The sequence below is a fragment of the Plutella xylostella genome, chromosome 12, assembly GCF_932276165.1.
Source record: "Plutella xylostella chromosome 12, ilPluXylo3.1, whole genome shotgun sequence".
Lineage (NCBI taxonomy): Eukaryota > Metazoa > Arthropoda > Insecta > Lepidoptera > Plutellidae > Plutella > Plutella xylostella.
Genome location: NC_063992.1, coordinates 1381703 through 1404704, shown reverse-complemented (window position 1 = coordinate 1404704; position 23002 = coordinate 1381703). Strand labels below are relative to the sequence as shown.

The following is a 23002-nucleotide window of genomic DNA, read 5'->3' as shown; positions in this document are numbered from 1 at the left end:
TTAAAGTTCCAGAAAGTTCTAAGGGTGAGATACTTGGGGGTACATAACTCCTCCCTCCTTAAGAGCGAAATTATCGGGGGGTTGCACATGCACATCTCGATGATTTCGCCACTGCAACATATTAGTGAGCTTTTTCCTATTTTTAAGAATAAACACAATAATCATTAAAAATACAATAAAATACAGTAAAAGAGTGCCTAGACTAATGCTTTTCACTTTCACTGAATTGCCCATTTCACTATCACTTTCACTATTGAGTTGTTTCAGCATGTAGGACATGTGTTGCAGGTCGCTGAGGTCCATTCCTTGAAGATTTACTGGATTCTCGTTTTCCTTGGAGTTTACTCTGGTTTGTAGTTCCGGCAGTTTTATTGAAGGGATGCGTTCTGATGACATATTCTCGGTATATGATCGTTGATGATGCAGCTGCATATTGTTAATGTAGAGGTCACAGGGTTCGTCTATAAGTATTATATACGTACCCTTTATGGAGTTACGGCTTATTTCGCTATTACATCGCTTTTCAATAATAGTTGTGTTGCGGCTATATAATATCCATTTATTAATAGATATTTTCTGAACCTTAATCTGTTCTATAATCACTGCATTCTGATTACAGTGAGTCGGGTGCTCTTTAAATGTCATCAGCTCCTCAGTGCATGTAATTTCAGGGTATGGTGCTCTATTTTCATGAGTGCATAGGTAATTTTCTTCAGATACCTGCTTGCAAGGCTGTATAAGTGGTAAATATGTAACACCTCTCACCAGGATATAAGGATATTTGGGAATTATTACAAGGGTAAGGTTTTCAGGGTCATGAAAGATAGGTAAGGGGTACATTCTATAATAATTATAGGTAGAGTTTGCTATCAATGGTATTTCTAATACAAATGTTATCTTTCTATCTATCATGTATGATTTAACATTAATTGTATCCTCTATTTTTACTAAATTTTCCAAGGTAGGTGTATACATAAGGTTTTCAGATTTAGATATATTAATTAACAGCTGTAATAAGTCAGTTGAGTTAAGTATAGATTGATGTACAATATTTATCTTAGTGAAGGCTAAGGCAGTCTCTAACTCGCTAATCTTTATATAAAGCGTTCTAAAATTACTTACAAATAGGTTATACAAGCTTAAGATATAAGTAGAGTAAACTGCATTATTTTCTTTAGTGCTGATTTCCTTTAACATTATTTCAACACGTTTTAGTCTATTGTCCATAATTTTTGAGTTATTATGTAATACTTCTGATGAGTTAATTAGACCGTCTATCATCTTAGAAACAACGGTTAAGCGTTTGTTTGTAGAGATCTGTTGATTGTTTAAATTACTTATTAACTGTTCGTAATGTTGAGCGTCTTCTTGATCTAAGTTTCCTGTTATGATTTTTATTATAGAACCAATAGGGTTCAATATTCCTCTACGGACTCGGTGTGAAGGGATAATCTGTTTAAACTTATCTATAGTAATTTTCTGTAAATACTCTACTTGTTCTCGTATTCCTAAAAATTCATTAAAATAAGGCTTATCTACGGATACTAACTTACTAAAGTTACTATACTTCCTATTATTATATTCTAATTCCATCAGTAGGCCATTTAAATCTAATACCTTAAAAATAAGCCAGTTATCCTGTTGAATAACAGCTGTTCCTTGTCTTACGGGGAGGATCCCGGGATTGTTTTCAATCTTTTGAAGTTGAAGGCCCAGGCTGGGGCTCATGAGAGCCATCATGGCCACTAAGCAGCACCTGCGAAGGGCGTTTTATGTTTTTAATGGGAATTCTAGTCTGTCTACCTCTGACGGTAACAGGGACGATATTTCTTTCAGGTTTTCCAGTAACGATCGCTTTTTCAAAACGGGGTTTATCCTTGCTCCTGCGGGTGTTGACTAATTTTGTGAAAATTGGTTTTCCTTCTGAGAACTGAATATCGGTTTCACCACCACGTTTTTCACGGGATTTTTCTTTCGAGGTAAGCATTTTATCTGATATGTATTTATATAGAACTTTTGTTCGTTTCGCGTGATCTTTCATCAATTTTTGTAAGTATTGTTTCTCGAAGTTTACGTTAAATGGGTTTTCAGACTCTACATGACCAAAGACGACTTCAAATGGTGTTAAGTTAGTAACGGAGTGGATTGAGTTATTATACGCCATGATAGAGTAAGTCATTATGGATGCGGCGTCGGTACATTGCTGTTCGTATTTTGCCAATCTGTAAATTTCAATTAAGGTGGAATGAAATCGTTCGACTATACCCATTGAGTTAGGGTTTCTAGGCGTGCCTATGTGCAATTGAATTTTATAGAGTGACATCATTTCTTTCAGAAGCTCGTTGTTAAATTCAGTACCGGGGTCGCAGCTTATTTTCTTTGGTACACCGTAATAGGAAAAGTATTTTATTAGTGCGCGGATGACTTCAGGGGTGCTTTTACTAGAAATTTCGATTGCTTGGCCTAGCTTGCTGAAAGCATCAACAAGGGTGAGGTATATTTTTCCTTCGATAGTGAACAGATCTATGAATATTTCCTGAAATGGGGCTTCTTGTGTTTGAGTTAACTGTAAGTATGGTTTCAGGGGTTTACGGTCATATTTCATCTTTTTGCACACGTCACATGAGTTAATTACTGCTGAAATTGTTTCAGTCATGTTATGCCAAAAGAAATGTCGCCTAATGTGTGTGAGGGTTTCTCGAATACCTCTGTGGCAGGTTTTTCCGAGGTGAAATTTCAGAATAACCGCCTTCTGTTCATTTTCGTCCTCGATGAAAACTACTCTTTCAGTGCACTCGAAAAATTGGATTGAACCACCCTTAAAGAGGCTGATTATTATATTGCTGAACTGTTTTCGATGTTCTTCCTGTTCGAAATAGATGAAATATTTGGTTTTTGGTTTTATGTACTCTTTCAGGAATTGTTTTATTAGATCTTGGTTATCTATGGGTAGGAAAACTTCTAAGACCTTTTGTTTTTCGCGGGACCTGTCTTGAACTTGCATACTGTTTTTATACCATTGAAAAACTAATATTTGATTAGGCTTAGTATCGATTGCTTCGTGTAAAATAGGTATACCGTGTGACTGAAGGTCCTGTGCTGAATGTATTGTATCAGATTTACTGGAGAGGGATGGAACCGGATATGTAATATTTTCTAAGTCTGATTTTTCAGAACTTGAGTCGGATATGGTGATTGTTTTTTCTTTTTCAGAATCAGATATGGTGATTGTACGTGAGTCCTGTGAATCGCGGGGTAAGTCCTTTTTGTCATAATTTACTACCATTGAGTCCTTATCAGATAGTGCATTTACTTTTATACGCGACAATGCGTCAGCGTTACTGTTTTGTTTGCCCTTTTTATATACTATGTCGAAATCATAGTCTAAGAGATTTAACCTCCAACGGGTAAGTTTGCTGCTGGGTTCCTTGAGAGAATGTAACCACGCCAAGGGACGATGGTCGGTGTAAATGATAAACTTCTTCCCGTAAAGATAGGGGCGGAAGTGTTTGATGGCCCATACAATGGCTAGAAGTTCACGTTCGATCGTGCTATAACGTGATTCGGTTTCGGTCAGAGTGCGGCTTGCATAAGCGACGGGGAGATCACTACCTACTGCACCTTGTGAAAGCACTGCACCAAGGGCTATCTGGGAAGCATCGGTGGTCAATATAAAAGTTTTTTCAGGATCTGGGTACTGTAAGAGGGGTGCGTTTGTTAATAGCTCTTTACACTTCTGAAAGGCATCAATGTATTGTTGATCTATTACAATTTTGTTGCGTTTCTTGAGACAATTGGTAAGTGGTTTCGTTATTTGGGCAAAGTTTTTGATGAATCGGCGGTAATAACCGATGAGGCCAAGGAAACTTTTTATTTCGGTGGTAGTTTTAGGTATGGGATAATTCAGGACTGCCTGAATTTTATCGTCATTCGGCTGTAAACCGTTCTGAGTTATTTTGTGACCTAGATAAAGAACTTCCTTGCACAAAAATTCTGTTTTGTCTAACTGTACTTTCAGGTTGGATTCTCTAAGTCGTTGGAAAACTGTTTTGAGTTTGTGAATGTGCTCCTGAAGGCTAGCTGAAAAGATTATCACGTCGTCCAAGTATACCATGCAATGGATGTTATGCAGGCCTCTTAGAACGTTGTTCATTGCGCGCTGAAAAGTAGCGGGCGCGGTTTTTAAACCGAACGGCATACGCGTGAACTCGTAATGCCCGTTCTGTGTACTGAACGCCGTTTTCTTTCTGTCTCTTTCTAGCACTTCTACCTGGTGGTAGCCGGATGCCAAATCTATTGTGCTGAAATATATAGATTTTCCTAGCTTATCTAGTAAGTCAGTAATGTTAGGCAAAGGGAACTTATCGTCTGTAGTTATTTCGTTAAGGCGTCGGTAATCGACTACCATACGGAACTTTCGTTCGCCGGATGCATCTAATTTTTTTGGTACGAGGTGAACTGGGGCACTCCACGGAGAGTGGGATTCTTGTATGACGTTATCTTTAAGCAGTTTTTCCACTTGTCTATTAATTTCCTCATTAAGGACCGGGGGTAATCTATAGGGTTTTACATAGATCGGATCTTCGTTAGTGGTTCTGATTTCATGTTTTACCTGATTGGTGAAAGTTAAGGGTAATTTGTCTGTGTAAAAGATATCGCGGTACTCATAACAAAGTTGGAAAATTGCTTTTCTTTCCTCCTCGTTCATGTGATCAAGGCGGATTTTATTAAGGTTGTCTTTTAATATTTCGTCTACATCATAATCGGTGGTGGCGGTGTTGAAATGACATTTTATTTCCGTTTCCTGAAAAGGTTGGACCTGAAAAGGCTTATGGAATGTAAGCGTTACGCTTTCCTCTGAAAGATTTTGTATTATTGTTTCAGCGAGGCCATTCTTACAAGTGACTATTGCTGAAGGCATTCTAATTCCGTTTCCGAAATCTCTGTAGTCAACTATCGCTTCACCATTTTCTAAGCTCGTGGGAATTTTCACACGGGTTTCTGAGCGGGGCTCAAGGATAGCCTGTCGAGGTGGACTGTATATTATTGGTATCCGTGTGTTGGGTGTTATAAGTAGTTGGTTTTTCATATCTACTGTGGCTTCAAGCTCCGTCAGCAGATCTGAACCAATCAAACCGTCATAGTTTTTATCTATGTTGTACAGATAAAATTTATGTTTCAGTGGGCTCTGAAATGTTTTCAGGAGAGGTATATAAATTACTTCTCCGTGCTTGCTGCGTGAATGGGTACTAATTACTTCAAAGGGCTCTTGGTATTTGAAGTCTGAAAAGTAATAGTTCGCTATTTCAGGGCTCATGAAAGATCGGGTGCTACCAGTGTCGATCATGAACTTAGCATTTATTTCAGGGATGACTATATGGGGTAGTTTATTAACTTGGTGGCAATTTATTTGTATTATCTCTTCGGGTTGGTTGGGGAGGCTTCTTCCTGAAAATTTTCATTTTCAGTTTCAGTCTCTATTTCCTGATTAGACATAGGTGGGATTTCATTGTAGTATTCGTCATTGTACGCGGGTTCTTCGTGAGCGTACTCAGGATAATAGACATTATCGTCATAGTTTTCAGGTTGATTTTGCTCTGATTCGGGTTCGTATGGCAACTCGTTATAAAAGAGTTGGTTCATATTGGTTGGTTTTGAAAATTGCTTTACAGGGGCTGTTCTCATTGATACGTCAGTCGTCACTGCGTTGTTGGATTTATAGGGGTGAAACTGTTGGTTGGGAATTCCAAATTTAAACTGTGGTCTTTGCAAGTTTTGGTTGGGGATGCCGAACTTAAATTGATTTTGGGGTAAGTTGGGCCTGTAACCAGTTGGCTGAAAATTGGGCCTGTAGCCTGTAGGCTGGAAATTCGGTCTGTAGCCTGTAGGCTGGAAGTTGGGTCTAACATAGGGTTGATTTTGGGGGATGCCAAATTTAAATTGGTTATTTTGTGGAACAAGAGGTCTGAAGCCTTGCTGAAGGAATGCTGGTGGTCTGAAAGAATTCTGGTTGTTAAATGATGTTAACTGAGGGGGTTTTGACGTGGGGGTTGCATTCTTTAACATATTGTTTCTAGATTGATATTGGAATTTGAAGTTTACCTCTTCCAATACGATGCTGAGGGCACTTTCAATCGAATTACATTCTTTCAACCGTACAATCCGTATTAAATCCTCAGGCAAGTTATAGAGGAAAACATTTTTGGCAAGATTCTCATATATTGTTACTTTACTTTTTCTTAGTTGTTGGTCTTCCAAAAGGTTGACCTTGGCTATTAAAGCGCTTTTAATGTGTTGTATTCTACTGTAAAAGCTAGAAAAGTCTTCTTGTGGGTTAATTTTTAACGTTTCCAATTCGATGGCTATACACTCTTCTGAGCGTTTATCACCGAAGCTTTGTGTCAAAATTTCTTTTAGCTGTTGCCATGACTCTATATCCTGTCTTTCGCTGATAAGAACAGCGGCTTTGTCAACTAGTTTGCTCGTAATTAGATGGTACAGGTAGAGCTCCTGTTCGGGGTTGTTATCTCCTTTATATGCATTGATAACATATTCGCATTTCGTGAGAAATGTCCTTAGTAACTTCCCGTCACCATTGAAGGTGGGTATTACTCCAGAAAATTCGCGGGGTATTAAAATTATTTTAGACATTACTAATTTTAAGCAAACGCTTCCAAAATAACTCAACAATTATGGGAATTTTCCTAGAATAATGATTACTTATCCTATATTTTACTTAACTAGGGGTTGCAGAATTTGATGCACTATTTTTAGCTTTACAATTAACTTTTTCTTACTTTTAATCAATTTAATCAATTTAATACACTTTACTTAATATCTAGCGTTAAGCAGAGAGAATTTGATCCCTAAATAACATGTGAAAAATGGAGAGGACTGGATTTGGGAGGTGAGAAGTGTACTTACCAACGCATCGCTGCCTCAACACTCGAGCAAAAACACTAATGCACTTTTGAATACCCTTTTCTTGACGTATTTGTTTGGTTCTTGGAATAGCCGTTTAATAGCGAATCGCGACGTAATTTCACCTTTTTAGGTAAGCAGAATTTGATGCTCGAACCGACAGATGCGAAACACGCGCTGCTAATATTTAGCGACTATCCTACCGGCTGCGCCAGTCAAATTGCGGGTCCGCGCTATTAGGTTTTTAAAAACTAAAATTAAAGGCGAGCATAACCGTTCCGATTTGAGGTCCGTTTAATACTGCCTCATACAATGACATAGTCTTAACACTAAGAGTGGCCTACGTGACCAATCTGCTGATACATCACTCTACACTCCATACAGTTGATGCTTTACAAAGTTGGAGATTCGTGGAATGATCCATCAGCATCCTGGCTGATGCAATAACAATATAATATGTTGCAATGCTTACAGTATCTCTGTTTATGTTTATATTTAAAGTTCCAGAAAGTTCTAAGGGTGAGATACTTGGGGGTACATAACTACTTTAACATTAATAACAGTCTTTTGTCAGTGATATATCCCCTCGGGTGCGGTTGCCAAATTGATAATCATTACGAGAACTACGTCGTTTGGGGATGTGATGACCCAAGTTATCCCCAATTTCAATTGAGGCTTGATTGATTTCAGAAATTCGCTGCCTAACTTTAAATATACATATGCAAAATTACATATTCACCATTTTCTAGCACATTAGTATAACATTGAACACTAAGACTCGCCTAAATGTTGAACGGCTAAGCCGATTTTCACAAAATATTGCTAGGAACACTCAGGGTAACATTAGACATGACCCAAAAAAACGAGTCGAAAATCGGTTCAGCCGTTTGGGATACACGCACCACATACAGAATAGATACACAGACACGTTAAACGTATACATAACACCCCTCTTTTTTTCTGCGGTAAAAAAAATACTTGTTATGGACTTTGTTACCGTTCTTGTTGAACGTTATCTTTGTATAAACATATTTGCTTACTTTCAGTATCTACTAAAATAAATACAACACAGTAGTAAAAAATACCCTATTATTCAATCAAAATGCAAATTAACTTCTATCCCCGCCACTCTGTCGCCATCTTAAAAATAAAACACAACTCACCCATAAACAAAATTAATCAATTTTGCTCTTTCATTATGTCGGTACAGGATGAGAAAGACGGGTAATCTTTAAATCCTTTTTTATTATATCTTTTCATGGGATTTACTCCATTATTGTTCACAGATGGTCATTCTCCTCCGCTTTTGTTAGCTTTCGTTTAGATCACAATGGTCCTGTAATTTTATGAAAACTTCAGTGAAAAAGATTCAAAGACAAATTGTTAGGGAAATCTGCCTTTTCAATTGCATAATACTGTTACAAATGGACTTGAATTAGGCAATGAATTGGTTGGATTATTTGGTAATTTTCTACGTACCTTCTTTCTGGCTTTTGGAAGTACTTTTTAAAGTATTGAACATACAATATGTCATAATGTATTGTTATTCAGATAATGTATACAATGTATATATTAGTGGACAATTTCTTTAATTAATTAGAGTAGTATGTACTTTTGTAATTGAATAATAAAAAATAAATAAATTAACGAGAATTAATTCATATAATCGAGAGGTTGGTTATGGGTATTTTATTATGTATTTGTTTCTATTTTTTCAAAAAGTACATGCCTTTCGTTCATTTCTGTTGCCATGTGGTTGCCAGTATATCAAATTATGTTTATTTACATTTAGCTTTACAATACTCTGTAAGAGGAAATGTCCTCATTTGCCGTAGTAATATATGTATTTCCATCTTCTGACTGATAATTATTATTTACTCGTCACGTTACGGTAGACTTTCCTCAGCGAGAATTTTAATTTAGCCCGAGATTGATACGGGTGTGCGAAGTTCCAAATTGAATTTGAATTTGGAAAAAGATATTGGAATCCGGGGAGCTTTTTCAAGACTAATTCTAAATGTCAACATAATAAATGAACGGGACACGGCGATGTTGATCTAGATAATTCTGCGATCAAATATTGACTATAAAGAGGGCCTGATTCCAGATACATAGTAGTTAGAAAGCTTAATGGTGCAATGACAAAACATGGTGCATGGAGGTCGATCATTGTAGGGTTTGTATCAGGGATATAATTATGGTCTAAGGTTAAGGCCTACTATTGTTGATAATTTGTTATTTTCGTAGAGCAAAATTTGTCAGAGCGTTTTATTATAACTATGTTTTGATGAAAAAAGTTTTATTTTTTCCTATATTATAATTATACTTTTCTGAAATACAAATAAGGCAAGCTTAATACACTCGCAAGCAATGAAAATGTTTAAGTCATAATAGCATCAAATTACTCATAAACAGAAAAGATTAGCTTAATTACGCCGTCAAGAAGTACTTATAATAAGACTATTCTTAACACGTTCACGGACAATCCGTCGAGGGCCGTAATTAAGTATCCTTGTAATATGACTACGCGCCTGTGGCCGTCCAACTTTTATTGATTGAAACGGACGAACCGTCAACAGCCGTATCATTTCCGTATTCTTAACAGGAGATGCATGATTTAGTGTCGTATTGTGCTAATTCATTTGTTTCTAGGTGTCATAACAAAGAACTTGTCGGGGTTTCTTTTGCACACACATAAGTGAACTTTATAGTGACATACCGCCTGTCGCCGTAACCGTTACAAATAAAAATAACCTTCCAGAAGTTTAGTGTCACGACGCGCGCGTCGCGGAAATGTTGTGTAGTACGGGTAATTTTTGTGGAAAATTACGAGGTAAATTAATAATAAATCGATAAATATTATACTGTTTTGCATATAGGATACCTACCTATTCGATTCAAATACTATATTTACTTAAATGGAACAAAGAAAAGCAAAGATATAACTGTAATGAGGAACTAGAAAATTTTAGCTTTTGTCGATGAACCCCTTTGTTTAATCTTACTATATCAGCTTCATTTATTGTAAATAGCATGCTAAAAGTGGAACTTTGTATCTGAAAAACGTCCAAACCTATTTGAAAATGAAACGGTCCTTGAAAAAAACTGGCGGCTGCCGCCTGTAGCCGTAGATGTCACTATACGCATTGTTGGATATGCATGATGTGGCGGACCGCTTGTAGACGATACCGTCTATAGCCGTAACTGTCACATTACGTAAATAAAATATGTTGAGATACGGCAATACGTTTCCAGGCGGAACGATAAAATGTATGGGATTTTTAGGTGTCATATCAAAATATTTTCCAACCATCAATTGTCCGTGAACGTGTTAACTAAAAACGTAAAATATTTTTTAACGAATTCAAAATAAAATCTTTATAAAATTAAAACGTACATTTACAAAAACGTATCTACGTTCATACCAGTTCTTGTATCAAATTTATGCGGAAGGTATTGGAAAATGATGAAAAGTTTTTCAATATCCTATAGCCTGCATGTTGACGTCATTTATATGCAGGAGGCAAAAAATGAGGGTCTTGAAAAGTGGGACTCGATCGATGTAATAAAACTTGACGTCACTGGACTTTTTTAAACTTTGCATCGCTCCGAAATGATGCTTGAAATGAATCAGAATATGCAGTATGATTAAAATGTATTATTGTATACATGTTTTAACTTTATTGTACACACACTTTAAATAACATTTAATACTTAAAATCTATAATACAATAAGGGCGGCCTTATCGCTAAAAGCGATCTCTTCCAGGCTACGAGCTAAGAGAGACCATTTTGAATATAAATTATATGATATTTGCACTGAACTTTATCTTCGCTTTCATTTTGCTTTCAAAGATGATTAGATAATATAAGTACTGACTTAATTACCTATACTTTTTTGAAATACCTAACATAATTATACACACATGAAACCCAAACCTAAAATCTTTATTTATGCATTAATCGGATTAAAGGTATTCGAGTATCTAAGTACTCCATGTTCGCACAGGTTTTATCCTCTTTTGATCTTTTAACACGGCTACCCGGGCTGTGGGTCAATGATAGGGTCTCAGTGAATGGTCTAAAGCAGGGGAAAGCCAATGTGTTTACCTAGCCGGAATGAAAGGCACTTACCATTGAAGCTTTCAATCTCATTAACGATTGAATTTTTGAAAAGGAATCGAGCAACCATACTAGTACAAGCCATAATTATATGGGTATGTACTTTTGATTGAATAACATCGACGGTAATAAGCTCGTTTACATAATAATACTAATTGATTTAAGTTAATGGGTCAGATTTCTTTGTCACAGACTGTACAGTCATTATTGTGATAGAATGTAAATATTAAAACGTTGGTGAATCGTTAACTTATTTATTTCTATTGCTCTATCCGGAATAGGGTTGTCGCTGCTGGCTTTTAAAATAAATAAAAAACCTCTACAGCAAAGCGTGTTGAAATTTATTTTAAACGGAATCCAAACAGGATCGCAATCTTGCTTCCTCCGAGATAATTTACTGAGAACCAATACATGCACGAGATCCGTTTTTGAAAATATTTTATTTATACACTTTATTGTACACATACACAAGCAAACATAAAAGAGAACAGTTACAAATTAAAAAAACACAAAACGTATACAAATGCGGGCTTATTGCCAAAAAGCAATTTCTTTTTTAGCTTTAGCTTTTGAGCTTTTAAAAACTTTCGTTTAAAATTAAGGTATATTTTATTCTTTTTAAATTAGGTTAGAAAGAAAGAAAGAAAGAAAGAAAGAAATAGTTTATTCGCCTTCAAGAATACACAACATGGAAAATCACATAACAATACAAATTAGGTAGGTACACAGCTTATACATTAAATAAATAAACAATATTTTATGGTTGCCAATCTCCATGTCGTGCACAGTGATAGCGAAATGGTTCAGACTCAGCATGTGCTACATATATAAGTGTGTATATATATATAGCGCTGATAATTCTGCCAGAACCAGTTCTTAAAGGGTACCTATGTGGCGTATACATATATTACAAGTAGGTCTATTCTAAGTGCATGCTCCATAATTAGCATATAACATTTTATTAATTTTAACTGATCTTTAAATACGTTGTAAAAAATATATAGGAAGAAAGAATAAATGTGTTTGTTAAACTGTGAAATAAATGGTATATAGTATATAACAGTGCATAAACAAATGCTTACTCATATGTGCCCATGTAAATAACTATGCTTGTGAGTACTCTGTTATTTATGTATAGTTAAGGCCAGCTGAAAGATAGGAAATATGTAATGTATAATGAAATGTGTGTGTGTGTGTTGTGTGTGTGTGTGTGTGTGTGTGTGTGTGTGTGTGTGTGTGTGTGTGTGTGTGTGTGTGTGTGTGTGTGTGTGTGTGTGTGTGTGTGTGTGTGTGTGTGTTTGTGTGTATGTCTGTGTGCGTGTGTGTGTGTGTGATATATATAACTGCTTATTACTGATTTTGTTTTTGCCTATTTAGTAAACATAGGTTATACCTAGCTCTACCTCTATTACGGAAACCCGTATTACGTATTACGTATGGTACGGCCATAACAAGTGTTTGAGTTTTTGTGATTCAATAATAGGTATATTATTATAGATGGACCGGTTGATTTTTACTGAAACGACAAACGACTAAACATTTTTTAATGAAATTCGACATGTAGTAAGCTAACACCCGGGATTAACATGTCAACTACTTTTTATCCCGACAAGCTTGCAGGGAAAACTATTTTCTTTATATCGGTCCCAAAAGACTGCTATTTTCCTGATTCCGCTCACGGCTGGACCAATCTCGATTCAAAAAGGTTTAAGATAACGTAAATGCGTCTTTTACTAGCATTCGTGCAGCGGTCAATCACTCGGCTTTCTTACTAGCAGGTGAGTTGTTCCGAGTTTGATTTTGTGGCTTTACTGTTAATTTATTAAGTGCGTTGGTACTAAGTACGGTCGGGTGCAGAGAAACCTGACTCCCCTCTCATAGTAACATTGCTTCTGAGGGGGGTCAGGTTTCACTGCCGCTTACTATAGGTGTAATTTTTTGTGTAAGTGTAGTCCATTAATAAAACAGTTGTGTTAGTAGTATGTAGTGTATTGAAACACTAGTGTCAGTTATCGGTCCTATAGGAATAAATAAAATGACTTATGATTGTGCTGGTTCCACATTTGTATGATTTCTTTTACCCAAATATGACATCAAACTAAAAGATTAAATATGGAGATTTGATACAGTTGTGCGCCTTTAGGCGGCTTCAATTGTTATGCTCTCTATAACCAAATGCGAAGAGCTGTCGTTTCTGTGAAATCCGCACTATAAATATTTGTGTATTGCAGATTTCAGTGAGCAAAATTCCTGAAAGAACGTGATAGAATCTATTCTCGGTGATGTGACTGTGAAATGCACAAGCTATTTTAAGATTTCCACTGGGAGTTCTAGTCTAAAACTTGAATACCGCCTTAGTTTTATTGTCTTTGGGTATGACCGTTTCAGTTTGATTATCAGGTTAATAATAAAAATCTAAGTTCAAAATGTTAAATTTTTGTATTTATCAAAAATAATAAATTATAAGATCAAAATGTAAATTTCTTGTGTATTAACAAATCCTCTATTTTTCATCGACATGTTTTTCTTTCAGTATACTCGTATTATTAGCCCGTAATTCTTTGAAAAAGTGAAACAGTCCTGGTTAAAACATAACGTTTCATTGTTTCACAAACTTTCATAGTCACGCGTTTCTTCCGATCAGCTGACTTCGATGGTACTCGGACCCATCGGGCCCAGCGGACTTGGACAGAAGGAAAAACACAAGGCAATCAAAAAAATATTTACACACCATGTAAGCAGTAAGCATAGGCAATGGACAATAAGACAGTGAGAAATAAAACACTATTAATTATTAGAATCATCACAGGGCTAAAATCATTCCAATGATGGAAGGATTTCAGCCCTAGTCCACCGCCCTGGCCAGTGCGGGTTGGTGGAAAACAAACTAACTATAGAAAATAATCCCGAAAATAAATAGATCAACGCAGATAATTTATTTATTTATTTATTTTATGGAAAACTTACAGCTAAAATTTAACAGTATAACACTAAAAATAAACAGTTGAAAGCCAATTACTAGTTTTCACTAATTGATAACAGAGTATACACAAATGATTCCTATGTATGCAAACATACTAACCTAACTGGAAACACGAAACTAAACTAAGCTAAATAAAATATTATTTATACCTACAATATGATATGAGTATTACATAAAATAATCGTTAAGTAAATAATGTTACTACTAATCATAAATAGTTGAGCTAAACTTATTAGTTAGATTATAGCTGATAGAACGAGCGCTACTACAAAACATGTCTATGTCAATACAGTCGTTACTAAGCGTATTGAAAGAGCGCGAAGCTCTCAAAAGAAACGAGTTCTGCCTGTAGTTGGTATGAACGAGTGGAACATGCACCAATGATTTGAGACGTAACGGACGTGAGGGGACTAACAGATTGATTTTATTCAGTAGATCTGGACAATCAATACTATTCTGAGCCAGTCTAGTGAGGAATATTAAATCTGCTGCTTCACGCCTGATTTGAAGAGGAAGAAGGTGGAATTGGTTACAATGAAACTCATAGCTACGTCTTGGAATTTTAAATTTATAACATAGGAAACGAATAAACTTTTTTTGTATGGACTCAATTTTTGAAATATAGACGCCATAACGTGGGTTCCACACTTGAGAAGCGTATTCCAAGTTGCTTCTTACAAGAGTGCAGTAAATTATCTTAATAGACTTCATCAGCTTGAAATTTTTACACGAACGCATAAGAAACCCTAGTAATTTGTATGCTTTCTTTACTATTGCATCTACATGTTTGTCAAAAAGTAATTTTGAGTCCATTATTACACCCAAATCCTTTATCTCATTACAGATGGAAATAGATTGATCGCTAAGACTATAGGTACTCTGGTACATGTTTCGTTTGCGGCCAAATGAAATGGAGAAGCACTTAGAGACATTTATGTCTAAACTGTTAAATCTGCAATATGTCGCAAGTCTATTAAGATCGTCCTGTAGTAAATCAGAGTCCTTCGGGCTGTTGACCACTCTAAACACCTTCATGTCATCAGCAAAAAGGAGAAATTCGGAATGATTGAAGCAAATGTCAATATCATTAATAAAAATAATAAATAGGAGGGGTCCTAATAGGGATCCCTGTGGCACCCCGGAAGGAATGTTTTTCCATGCTGACATATAACCATTTAATACCACTGATTGCGTCCTGTTCGATATATAGGACTTGAGCCAGCGAAATAGATCCCCACGAATTCCGACTGATAGAAGCTTTTTGAGTAGCATTACATGGTCAATCCGGTCGAATGCTTTACTATAATCAGTATAAACAGCATCTACTTGATTATTGTTATCCATTTGTTCACTGATAAACTCATTGAAAACGAGAAGGTTTGAGACTGTAGATTTTTTCTTTAGAAAACCATGTTGATTAGGGTTAAAAGTTAGCTTTAGTGATGAGTAAATCTGATCATAGACGATACGCTCAAATATCTTAGCAATAAGGCATAGTTTAGAAATTGGTCGATAGTTGCTGACAATATCTTTTGGACCTTTCTTGTGAATCGGACTAATAAAGGCAGACTTCCACAATAATGGCATTACGCCCTCGCATAATGATCGTTGGAATAAAATGGCTAAAGGGACTGCAAGTGCTTTAGAGCAACTGAAAAGAAATACTGCTGGTAGTTTGTCGGGGCCGGCTGACTTTTTAAGATCCAAAGTTCCAAGGAGTTTACAAATATTGTCGACAGATATTTCAATAGACGCAATATCAGCTAGCGGAGTCGGGATGCTATCATTCGTATTTTCATCCACCTGAACGGGCCCAAAGTCTGACCGTAAAAATGTAGAATGAAAATATTCAGAAAACAAATTACTTATCTCTGGTCCTGACGATGATGAATAATTTAAGTGTTTCATGCACGATGGAAATGAAAATCCCTTACGTTTGCTTTTAATGAAAGACCAAAATACCCGGGGATTAGCTGGTAATGAACTTTCAATATGGGCTATGTAATCATTGAAAGATACTCTTTCGAGCCGCTTTACTCTTTCTCTCAGAAGTTCGAAGGTCTGTTTATCACTTACGTTACCATATTTCTTAAACTTACGGTGGAATTTCATTTTTTCGTTTAACACTTTAATAATGGCTTAATTATACCATGGTGGATATTTGTTTACTTTTGAAACACGCTGGGGTATGTGTTTATTTTGAAGTTCATATACAATATCATAAAATTTTCCCACAGCATCGTCAACTGAGCCCACACCAAGTGTATTTTGCCAGTCAATTGAATTAATTTCATTATTAATTTTAGTAAAGTCAGCACGATTATAACAATACATTGTGCGCTTGCAAGGGACAAGTGGTTCGAGTTCAACAAATGAGACATTAATATAAAGAGCTGGGTGATACGGGTCCTCTGGTACCAGAGGGTCGGTACACAGTGTAACTGAAACGTCGTCATTTGAGAGCACTAAATCTAGTATTTCATCGAACTTATTAACTATTAGGTTAAATTGTTGCAAACCACAAAAACTCACCGTATCCAAAAAGTTATTTATGTGTTCACTTGATAAACTAGCTGCCTCGATCCCGTCCTCAGATACAACCCACTTGATACAGCTCATATTATAATCACCCAAAAGGATGAATTTATGAGAATCATGCTCCGTGACTATAAACTCTAGTTTATTGCAAAAGTTCTGTAGTTGATCTATGAACGAATAGCCCAGGTTTTCAGTACATAAATATAAAGTACAAATATTTAATATATATTCGCTTTTTGTAATAGGACAGCGCAACGTAACCGAGACCCATATATCCTCAGCGGGCGAGTGCCAGTCAGGTAGTCCCGTTGCTATGAGATCCCTCTTGATAGCTAACAAGACACCTCCTCCTCGCTCTTGTTGAGTACGTTCGTAATCACGATCACGCCGCCACACTACGTACCGACCGTCGAACAATTCCTCATCGTAAATTCCCTCGTACAGCCAAGTCTCCGTTAGTGCTATGACATCATAATCATTAAGTCCTACGTTCCTAGAAAAAGTATCAGTCTTAGTCCGGAGACCCCTTACGTTCTGATAGTAAACTTTTAAATTATTCATTAATATATTCAAAACGTAATAATAGCAGAACGGTCACCAAATCAAGGGCAAAATTTACAAGATAAATAATCAAAGCAAAAAATCTCGTTTCCATTGAAAACTCGCACTCGTAACCAACTCGCAACATCACTATAATATTATGTTCAATACGCTTATAAGTATACTCATATAGACGGTAACTATATAAACACAATAATATGGCAAGCTGTAATATTGAACTTACTATGCATTTAGTAACAATTCTATCATACAGTAAAACACTATTACACAAAATCACAAATAGACAGTAAATAATTAAACAAGATAAGTTATTATTTTCGTTAACGCAGCACCAGTGTGAAAAATAAACATAACAAAAATGAAGTAATCCATTATAGTCTCTAATACTCATAGACATAGATCTCATTGAATGCTCATTACAATTATCAGTACATGTGCCCGGCTCGCTCGAGCAATAGCAGGTAGTAGGATCGAACAAAAGAGTCGTTGGGCGCGCAAAAAATGAACAATCAGGGGTTGTCAACTTAAATGAATGGCTCCAAACAAATTGAACAAATAAGTCGGACGATGCAATTATAATTAGTAAGCTGATTATTACAATCTGTTTAAATCCCCGTCAGACCTTATTGTAATGACAGGTGCCGTATCATTCCTCCGGACATGTATCTTGGCATGCTTAACCCATACGTATTTGCAGTTCTTCTCGCGCGCTACAAGCTTAGTCTTGGAGAGAAGCTTTTTGTTTCCTGGCGATAAGTAATCGTTGACATAAATGCGTTCGTCACTAGCAAAACCGATGTCAGAAGCTTTTAGAGACTGATTTTTCAGTCTAGCAGCAGCAATAAAATCTTCTTTTGCGTAGCGATTAACGAAGCCAAGCAGTATGGACTTATCCTTGGAATTGTACACAGGAACGCGTGATATAAAATTGATCTGAGATTTACTTATAGGTAGGTTGACATGCTTACCTAGAGACTCCACTATATCAAATAGATTTTCGTTGCTTTTGAGCGGAATACCTTTGATTTCCACATTATTTAGCCTTGACCACTGCTCTTTCTCGTTCAGCTCCTGTTTTAGAGCCTCCATTGCAGACTGAGTGGATTTGACGGCTTCATGTGTTTCCTCTAGTGAAGACAAGCGGCCATTGACTCCAACAAGCTTCAGCTCAAAATCATCAATTTTGTGGCTAGAGAACTCGCAACTCTTCATTACTTCTTGCATGTTCATTTTAAGCTCATTTACATCGGAAATCAATTTAGGTAATACATCCAACTTTGATGTAAGAATATCCAGACGACTGAGAATATCTTGCAAAGTAGGTTCTTTTTTCTGGGTAGGACTTGGCGATGCAATGCGGCACTTAGGACACTTCCAGGCAGCTCTTCGCTCCGCCCCAAGGTTGCGAAATCCTCTTTCCGTAATGTTTGCGCAAGCAAAACATATATCCTTGGAGCAACCTGCACATGTGGCACCGTGTAAGGTAAAAAGGTTGAGAACCACTGGATGACGAGCAAAGTAACGTGTGTTCCGTACGGTTTCTGGGAGCGGGAATAAAAGATATTACTTACAAGTATGCTACATTCAGAGTGTCAGCTTTTGAATGAGTACCGAATTTAATGGCAATCCGTTCAGAAGCTTTTATTTTAGTGTTCCAAACATCCAAACAAATTAGGCCATTATAATTTTACAGATTTGGGATTATGTATTAGACACATAGTACAAATATGCAACTCTACCAGATGTATTCTCGGTTCCAGGAGCAGGAGGGTCACTCTATCGTCAAGCAATCGGCATGTTTGATACAACTAGATAGTCTACTAGTCATGGCTCGCGCAGCAGCAGACAGCGAATTATAAATGTGAAAGTAACTGTGTCTGTCTGTCTGTCTGTTACTCTTTCACGCCAAAACTACTGAACGGATTTGAATGAAATTTGGTATACAGATCGTCTAGAGTCTAGACCCTGAGAAAGAACATAGACTACTTTTTATTGCGGAATTCCCACGGGAAAACTTTTTGAGGCGAAGCGAAGCTCGCGGGAGCAGCTAGTATATTACATGCTTTTCGTCATGTACACTCTACACTCTACCCCGAAGGTCCAACGGGTCCTGGTGTTTCCGGATCGGACGAATCAGCGTCGTTCGCACTCGGTGGAGCAGAATGAACCGAAGGCTCAGACAGAGTGAATATACATTTATATACTTATCTACATACAACAAGATTGCTAATGTGTGGAGCATTTTGCTAGGATTAAAATGGGGTTAATCGTACTCTTTTTTCTGGCAGAAGGTTTAAGATCTTTATTTTTGTTATCCGGCAATTTGTTAAATAAGTTAAAACGTATCGCTTTAGAGTTAAATCAAATTAGAGCGTATGTAATTTACCTGGATTATAATTTATAAAAATAAGAAAAATACCAAATGTATTAGAAAATCAGGTACCTATTCAAAGAAGTGCAAAAGATTTATACCGTAAATCTCGAAATTATAACTTTCTTCGAAGTGCCTCAGGCTTAGAGCCCTTTGAATATCTAATTTCTTCAACTTCAGATGGGTGTTATTTTGAAAAATATGTATGTATATTTTTTGATTTAATAAATATGTAGGTATTTCTTCATTTTATTTATCACCCCGAACCGGGTGTAAAACGGGTTAAACTAAAGAGTGCTACTACCTACTGCTAAACTTATTTAAATTGTTACGTGTTGAACATAGTGTTTGGTGTACTATAATAAATTTGTACAGTGAGTCGACCTCACACAAGTGGTAGTACTTGAGACCTATGCCCAGCAGTAGACGATGATGATGAAGAACTGCTTTAGAATTATCACTAAAATTGAATTGTACTTGTAACAGTAAAGTTAGTAAGCCTCTTAGTTTAAAATATGTGTAGGTACTAGACGATAGGGCCCGTACCTAGCCGGAGGGTCACTCTACATTAACAAAAAGCTAACCAACGAAAGCTTTCATGCAATCGGCACGTTTAATGCAACGGTATAGAGCTTAAGTTAACGCAGCAGAGCTTTTTAACTCTGTCAAAAAAAAAGTTCTTTCATACAGAGGGACAAAACAGTTCAATAGCTACAAGAGGGACAAACGTCCTATAACTTTTATATGAATAAGGGGGTTAGTTTATCGTAAGCCAGAGTCAGCCCCGTGGCCTGTTCGTTCAGTAGCTTTGCTTACGTTCTGAACTCGCCTCGTTTCACTTGTTTATTATTTATACAAATCCCTCACTGCTGTTACTTAGCCACGGCCGGAGAGAAGGGTAAATTGAAAATGTTTTCCCTTCTAATATTATCACGAAAGGTGTACTTTTCAAAGTTTTCAAAAATGGCAAAGAGTTGTCCAAAATGACCATCCCCTTTTGGTTTACTATACCACTTTGGCAACACGCTCTATTTAATGCTCATTATACACTCGCAAGCGATGAACAAGTTCCAGAAACAATAGCACATTTTTTTTCCTAAGCAGAAAATGCTAGCCGTCTGCAATATTGAGGTAAATGCACATATTGCACATTAGGATAAGGCTAACAAAAAGCATTGTTTTGTTCAATTCTTTTATTAAATATTTTTAAAAAATGGCTATTTCGTGGTGGCATTTTGAAAGTGGACTTTTTTCTCGTGAGTGTAGTATTATGGATGCATAATTATTGAACACTTCTTCAGTCGTCCCATTAACATTTTATAAGTCACTTTAGCATCTCAAAGAAACTATGGCCAACTTGACAATCTCATCTATTCAATTGAAATCGAAAGAGCTTATAGGATTTTAGTCCCATCGTTTCAGCAAAAGATAAAGGTTTTTCAGACCATTCGAATCCAATAGCGTTCCGACTTAGACCCCTTTTGACGAAATACAATAAAACGTTTATGGTGACGTCGCCAGAGTGGTAGTTACAGTTTTCCGATAGAAAATGGCTTTGTTTGAATTGATTAACCCAGATTGAATGTGTGACACTTCTGGGAAATTGTGAGAAAGCATCAAATTCGAACCTATATTTAGTTCTTATAATCAGCCTAAAATTACCTACCTACTGCTGGAATTAGGCATTTCCCGAGGGGTAAATGCTTCATGTATTTTATAGGCTTTCCTTGTGCAAATAGTAACAAACTTTTACTATGATACAACTACTTACATATATTTTGTAAATACATATCTATGAGCAAGTAACAAAGTACCTACCAACTAATAAGTAGGCACCTAAACAGAAAAAAAATCGTGAGGGGTAAACATTTTCACTATAAAAAAAAATCTTCTTCTATAAATAATTATATACAGGGATAATGATATATATTCTAAAATAAGTGATTATCTAATAAATACCTAGTAATTGTGTAATCATAATTATCAGGTATGTTAAATATCTTGCCGGATGTTTTTTTTTCGCCCACTTTGATTAGTTCACAGGATGATGTAATTTAGATTTCAGTTTCCTACCTTTGATCAATCAGCAGGCGCGGGGTACGTATTTCCCTTTCACCGATTCGTTGGCACACTTTATTAGGTTTTTTATCGCCAGTATACTGAAGGTCTGGTTTTAGATTTTTGCCGTTTTTAGTCAGCCTCAAAGAGTTGAAGTTAAATGGCGGTGGTGTTTTAAATATGGGTGAAACGGCAATTATTTTTCTTAAGTTAACAATGAATGTAATGATAATGATACACTGTAATAGTATATCAATCAATAGTTCTTAGACTGAACCCGTGAATGAGTCACCTTTTCGGAGTGCAATAACTTTTTTTAACACACTGTACACTATATAGTAAGCAGAAGTGTATTTATTTATTAGGTACATTTTAAAGTTGGTATGTTTAGAACCATTATTTGAATAATGTTTCTAAACTTCGCCGCTTTTTGTGTGGAAACTTTCACACACTTTGTAAACATTTTTGTTCTACCTATCTACACAATATATTTTTCGTTACAAGTATCTTACGGGTCAGAAATATCCCACAAGTGAGTCGACTACAATAGTAATAATTTGAAGCAAATATTAAAGAGAGAATTGAAGAATATCGAATATCGCATACAATAGAGATCATTATTGTGTTCAAGTCGTTGTGAAATTCGCAACAAAAGTGTGGAATCACTCGGTCTTCAGGTGGATGGGAGATTTTCGTTGACAGTTTAAAAGTTCCAAAATCGTCCGATACATGGCATCCGGCCTGTCCTTTTTATGAGCAGCATTCTTCTGCGGGAACGGAAGATGTCATAAATGGTACAAAGCTGTCTTAAACTTGTTAACACTTAATATTTTTGCATAATATAACAGCTACTTATCGCATATGGTTGGGTTTTTGTATTGGCTGAAAGGACTGTAATCCATGCCGGCTAGGAAAAAATGCTGTGCTGTTGAGTATGAAGTTTTACTAGCGCCATCTATAATCGATTTTTGTCTATGGTTGAAAATCTCCCATTTTTCTGAAGTAAAGGTACAAATTGGTAGCCGACAGCATGAGGTTGCATCAGACGACATAACATATTATATAGATTTAGCACACCTAGGCATGTGAACCCACCAACCCGCAGTGGACCAGCATGGTGGGAAATGGTCCAAGCTTAGGAAGGCAGTTTAGACCTAGGGGATATGCACAAAGGTTCCACTCGAGAGAGCCAGGTGCAGGTACTTATACCCCCACAGAGAATAGAATAGAATGGGCTTACTAACGTAATAACCAATCTGGAAACTGTACGGAGATATTTTAATTGTTTCCAAGAAATACCAATTAATATTACGATACATTGTCTTCGATATAAAATAAGCGGCTTTATACTTAAAGCTTTTATCTTAAAACGCAGTTCATTTGTAATAGAAACCACAATATATAATATGTACATACTTACCTATATAATTATAGTAGGTAGTATACGT

At 36.3% G+C, this 23002-nt stretch overlaps 1 protein-coding gene across 1 annotated transcript in view; it reads right to left on the bottom strand.

Annotated features, from left to right (window-relative positions):
• The window catches only part of LOC105385824 (gamma-aminobutyric acid type B receptor subunit 2), a 94649-nt gene that overhangs the window by 48971 nt on the left and 22676 nt on the right, over nucleotides 1-23002 (bottom strand). The window lies entirely within an intron of this gene.